Source organism: Caloenas nicobarica, chromosome 1, assembly GCF_036013445.1.
Source record: "Caloenas nicobarica isolate bCalNic1 chromosome 1, bCalNic1.hap1, whole genome shotgun sequence".
Taxonomy (NCBI): Eukaryota; Metazoa; Chordata; class Aves; order Columbiformes; family Columbidae; genus Caloenas; species Caloenas nicobarica.
The window spans coordinates 137,375,473-137,381,472 of record NC_088245.1 but is presented as its reverse complement, the minus strand read 5'-3'; the positions used below and the strand labels follow the sequence as shown (position 1 = coordinate 137,381,472).

The following is a 6,000-nucleotide window of genomic DNA, read 5'->3' as shown; positions in this document are numbered from 1 at the left end:
AGATTTCATGATAGCCAGCCAGAAAAATGGGGCTATGAAACAATATTGTGATTGAGAGTAACTTCTAGATGCAGAGTGTGAGAGAGGGCACGATTCTTCAGTCCTTGTTCAATCTGTTATTGCTGACATGAGGAACATCTTTGTCACAGAAAAAGTGAAAATACAAATTCTGAAAGGAATATGCATGTTCTAAATGGTTTCAGCTATATGCATACAACCTGCTCAAATGTTATTGTCATCAACCCACAGGTAGTAACAGTATTTTCAAACTGTTATACCTGCTCTCCTGGTACTTTGTCACGTCAGTTTGGGAGCAGTAACTCCAGGCTGGTTATTTTCTGGACATGCCTTCCACTACTAGGAACGTGACTCATCAGAGAAATGTTCTCAGAAGTATATTTTTCATGTTTATGTGAGTGGGATGAAACTGCAGAAAATTCACAAGTACAGGATGTGTTTTTCTGGATAAAACCCCCAGTATTTTACTCCGGTTAAAATATTAACAATTAATGTAAGGTAGTCACACCAACTTAGCATGAGCCCCTTTGATTCTTCCATGAAAGGCGTTACAGGGGCTGAAAGCGGTGTTTATTTCCTACCATCAAATGCAAGACACAAAGCGTTAGTTCCTGTCAATAGTAAAAAAATTCACACCCCTGCCCCAAAAATGCATATGAGAAAGTAAGTCTCACCCTAGCTCATGCCTCAGAGCAGATACAGTGCACTAGAGGCATGGCCAAAACTCACCAGATGCTGCAAGCATATGATTCCTTCATGAGAGTTTATATGGTACAGCTGTCTTTAAATGTTTTTGTAATTGAAAAGGCTCTAGCATCTGGTCCTTTGCTTATTACTCTTAGATCAAAAAGTCATGATCTGAAATCTACTATTAAATAATGCAGGAAAAAAAAAAAGAATTTGAGGTCCTACAGGTACATTTCTCTCAGATGACCTGCTTCAAAGTACTTGTGAAAAATAGAAGTAAACTGTGTCATTAGGAAAAAATTAAAAAGGCAGAAAACAACTCCAATAGGGAAAGATATAAGTTACGTAAGCATACAAATACCTTCATCATTTTAAATGTAGGTAGATAAAGTAACAAGCAGTATGTACTCTTCATATCTTACAGTTATATAAAGAGAGTCTATTACTCTTCCCTTTACATGTTACTGTGTAATTCAGCTCTACCTCCCACAGTTGCAGACTTTCTGCTGTTGTGAACAAATCAGGATATGCACCATGGTACACCCTGCAAAACGCTTGCCCTGGACTCATTTTTCCCCTGATTACACTTATACAGTTCCCATTGATTTCAGTGAGCCCTAGATGGTACTCCTGAAGGGAGGCAGACTTTCCCACCTTACTGCTACAGATTTATAGGTGAACACTGTTACATGATTATCATTTATTTAGGGAAACTTCCTTTGAAGTCAATTATTCAATAAGTAAGAATCATAATGATTATCTATCTATCTATGTATCTATGTATCTAATCTATCTATTTTGTGTGCCTGCGTAAGTTCTGAAATATTAGGTGATTTAATAATCTGCGAAGGCACCTTCCAAATAGTGGGTAATCTGACATATTACATGAATTGAACTAGGCTGAGTCAAGGATGGAATTTCATTATTTGTCTGTGTAAGGCTGATAAACTATTTTAGAGTAAGGTTTAGTCTGGAAGTGAATTTCTGTAAAGCTAGCGAGCTTCTCGGCAACATCCTAAGCCTTTCATATCATGATTGGATGCCATAAAGCAAGGCCTTAATTATTTTCATCGAAAAAGGTCGTTTCAGAGCTGTTAGTGTTTTGAGAGGCTGAGATAATCTTAAAGGAAAATCAAAATAAGAGCAACTGTAGTTCACCCAAGCTCCTGAAAGCACTTCATGTGACTTAAAAATAGGCTAGCATTAGCTTAAAAATGTTTGGGAATCATGTAATTACATTTTCATTTTCTTTTTGAAAATAGTATATTTCTTGTTACTGCACAGCACAGACCTATATGTTTTACTTCAGCAAGAAAAAGACAAACTTTTGTTACTGGAACTGTGATTTTGTTCATAAATTTTAAATGCATTATTGTAATCATCAAAACAATCAAAGAAAAAGTTGGGGGTAAGTCAACAATTATGTAGCCATTTCTAAATGGTCATACAGATGAATTTTGTACTTCAAGAATGTCAGAATTACAATTATATTTTGATTTTGACAAAATTCCTACTAGGTCAAAAACATACTTTTCTGTCTTGAGATTTCTGGCCTGCAATTGTAAAGGTAGGGCTGTGTGTGTATCTATGTGTGTATTATCATATATTTAATAAATATAAAAACTGATATTAGCAAAGCATAGTACCCGCAGCTCTTGACCAACTGCTTGCAATTTTTGGAATTTCTAATGTAGCTTCCGTGTTTTCCAAGACCAATCCAAAAGTAGTTTACGTTTTCCTATCATAACTGGCCTTCCACTTACAGACATCTTATAGTGAATAATGCCCATTGAAGAAAAAAAAGTCCGCTTTTGCAACATCTACAATGAAGTGAAGTCAGAGACACCACCCAGAGATGGCAGATAGGTAGGTACATTGGTAGATGCACATCTTTTAGGCTTAGAGAGTGTCTGTTTGGGTTTGGTTGAAGACTGCATAGGAAGAAACAACAAACACACATCAGTACTTTCATACATCTTGAGAGACTGGTTTCACCATGTGCTGGAATTTTTCCTTCACTTGTACAGTGTACCATTTATTTTGTATATTGTTTGGATACTCATTGTTTAGCTAAGTATGAGCAAGTGGCACAATTCAGTGTGATATGAATATTAAGTGTTGGAAATAGCCCACTAAATACCTACATTGCATTGTTTAAAACAATCTCAGTTGATTGTATCATACAAAAACTTGTTTCCTCAGCCAGCTATATGTTACCTAACAAAAATAATTTTAACGGATACTCCACATGCACATTTTTTTCTGTCGGTTGTTCAAGATTCCCCATTTTGTAGGTCTCTTGTCTACGCAATACGTTCCCTAAGGTTAAGAATGAAAGGTCTCTACTACAGACATTCTTGATTGAAATAGCAGCTAAATTGCTGCAGTAATGAGAAGATTTCCTTTTCCCTAGATAATTCAGCTGCTTAGCATTGAAACATTTTTGAGACAAAGATTCTTTGTGAAATAAAAAATTAAAGATCAGAATTTGCTAAATGAGCCTACTATGGAAATGAAGAGAAAAACTTATTGTTTTAATGGAAGCATGATCAGGCTTTATTATGAGACGTACATTCTCAAGAAAAGAGACTTGTATAGACACTGTGACATGCAGTAGCTTTAGAAAACACTGCTGCGTTTCTGGAAGAAAGTGGTTAAAAACACATGATGATGAAGTTAACCTAAATCTTTCATGGGCTTAAAAAAAATAGGTCAAGTAATACATTGCTAGCTCTGCTATAAGCCTGTACACAATCCGTGCATTCCAAAGCGAAAGAGGTTTTGCTTAACATTTCTACATCTATTTTCATTCATGGTATCTCTAGGTTAAAATACTTGACTTTTCACAACTGTTGTGCTCCCTTTTGGTTTCTTTAAAGTGAAAATTCATATGTTCTTTAACAATATTAGTCTTTTACTAAGAAGATTCTTGACTATACCATTTATAATTATTTTACTGAGTTTTAGAACTAAAATAGTGCCATATGTTAACGCAGATATTATCACACAATTTATAAGCGACTTGTAAACAACTTTGTTTCTCTTTTGTCAGTCTTTTAACTTTTGGAAGAAGCATCATGGATTGTTCTGTAAAGCATTTGGCAAACAACATGCAAAGCGTTGAGACTTGTTAAACACAGGCACATGGAAGATGTGGTGAAGGTCACATGCACTCCGTAGCTCAGCCTGTACAGTCAAGTTCAGCGTGTATCTACACATACTCTCTTCTTTGATAGGAATGAAGTCGAAAGAACTTGAGGTATAATGCCATTTCTGACAACAGAGGTTGTCTTCAGACGGGTGGCGATGCCACCTACCAAAATGGAAGAGGGCTGACACGCCCAAGGCTGGGTTTTCTCCCAAATTGTGTTTATTTGCCACGTGGAGAAACAGCCTAGCTTTGACGAGTCGCTTTGCCCCCCGATTTTCGAAATGCTTCCGCGCGTTCAGCAGTTTGGGAGCCGGGTTTCCCCCCCTGCCCGCGGCGCAGGGACCGCCGGGCGCCCCGGCTGAAGCCCGGAGGGATGCTCTCCTCTCCCCCCTCTCCCCTCCAGGGCAGGGCGACCATCTCCGTGCAGCCCGGGCTGTTGGGCGGAGGCCGAGGGACAACGAGACACGGCGGGAGCGGTGAGGGCAGGGCCGGGGGAGGGCGGCAGTGCCCGCCCGGCTGCCCCGGGAGCCGCCGCAGGTGCCGGGGAGCCCGCTGCCCTCCCCCGGCCGCGGCCGCCGTGCGCTGGCGGGAGGCTCTCGGCTTCTCATTGAAAGAGAAAAAAGAAAAAAAGTTTCTAGCGCTGAAACTATAAGCTCTAAAGCGACAAGAAATAGTAACCATTGGAAGCGCCCCCCATTAATCTAAGAGAGCTGGGGGGGGGTGGGAAAAAGTTATTTTAAAGCTGTTTTCATTAAATAGGGGTCCTCCCGCGCTGTCGCTTCTAAGTTTGTTTCCCGGGGGCTCTGCGCCTTCAGTTAGATTAATTAGCGAGGGCAGGAGGCGACGCGACTTGCGTACGTGCGACGCGTTTAGCGGCACCCTGCCCCGCAGCCTCCGTCCCCAACCGGCTCGGGGCGGGGGGGTGCGGGCGCATCCCTCCCCTCGCCGGGGGTTAGAAAAGGGTTAAGAAACTTGGCTGGAGAGATGAATGGCGCGGCGCGGGGAGGGGCCGGGCTGCGCCGCGGCGGGCGAGGTGGAAGGCGGGGAGGATCGCGGCTGCGGGTTAGGCTTTGAAAGTCAGCCTCACAGGCATTGCAGCAGAGCCCCGAGCCGCGGAGAGGCGCGGAGGGAGAGGAGAGGAGCGGAGCGGAGCTCGCCGTGTATGTGCGCGGGGTCGGGCGGGGGGGGACGGACGGACGGACGGACGGACAGACAGACGGGGGGAGCGAGGAGGCGGCGCGTTCTGTCCTCCAGCCCGGGGACCCAGTCTCCCCCCCCGGCTTCGGGAGCCGCCGCCGCTTCCCCGGACCTCCGCGCCGGGACTGGCTACCGGAGCCGGCTCTGGCTGCTGGGCCGGGGCGTTGCGCGTCCCCGCTGCCTGCGCGGGGGCCGCCGCCGGAGCCTCTCCCGCAGGCGAGGCCGGCCCCGGGCAGCCCGCCCGGGAGGAGCCGCCGCCGCCGCGGGGGGTGCGCGGGCCCGCTGCGGGGTGAGTGCGGCGCTCTTCCGCCGGCAGCCGTGCTGGCTGGCGGGGGAAATGGCCGAGCGGGGCGGGCCGGGGCTGCGCTGCCGGGCGGGGAGGCGGCGGCGGGGAACAATGCCGGGGTGAGCCCGGCGAGGGGGCGGCCGCGGCGGCGGGGGCTGTTTCCGGTGACGGCCGCCCCTCCGGCACCCCCTATCCCCGGTGCGAGCTGAAAGTTTGCCCGGCCAGGGTGGGTTTGAGGGAGCTGGAGGCACGGAAAAGTTACTAGTCTTTACCCCCGAGACCCGCGAGTGTTCTCCCGAGCGCTGGCTGCAAACCTCGGCCCGCGTTTCGGAAGGGCACCCTCCTCCTCCCGGTGTGCGTGTGAATTATTTAAAGAGCCGCAGGCTCGGTGCGCAGCGGCTGCGGCGGCCGGGGGGGCGCCGGCGGGGGTGCGGGGAGACCCGGCCGCGGCCTCGCCTCCCGCCGCCCGGCTGCTTTCCCAGCAGCTGCGGGCAAGGCCACGCTTCCCTCTGCCCGCCCGGCCCCCCCGGCTGCGTGTTGCTGCCCGCTCCGCCGCTACCTGCGAGCGGGCGGCCTGTGCCTCGGGTACCTTTTCCATTGCCGCTTGCAGGCGGCACACGCTCGGCCCCCTGCATCCCCCAAAGATGCCTTCTCATCGCTT

The 6,000-nt window shown here is 47.2% G+C and overlaps 1 protein-coding gene across 4 annotated transcripts in view; it reads left to right on the top strand.

Moving 5' to 3' along the window:
• Positions 1–4,933: 4,933 nt before the first annotated feature.
• Positions 4,934–6,000, top strand: part of NRIP1 (nuclear receptor interacting protein 1) — a 103,459-nt gene continuing 102,392 nt past the window's right edge. For 3 of the 4 annotated variants that reach the window (XR_010607156.1, XM_065647211.1, XM_065647219.1), the window contains exon 1: positions 4,934–5,016. The gene's annotated coding sequence lies outside the window, so the exon portion shown is untranslated. Of the gene's footprint in view, positions 5,017–5,282; positions 5,343–6,000 lie in introns of those variants that run through there. The other variant, XM_065647227.1, reaches the window with a different exon arrangement.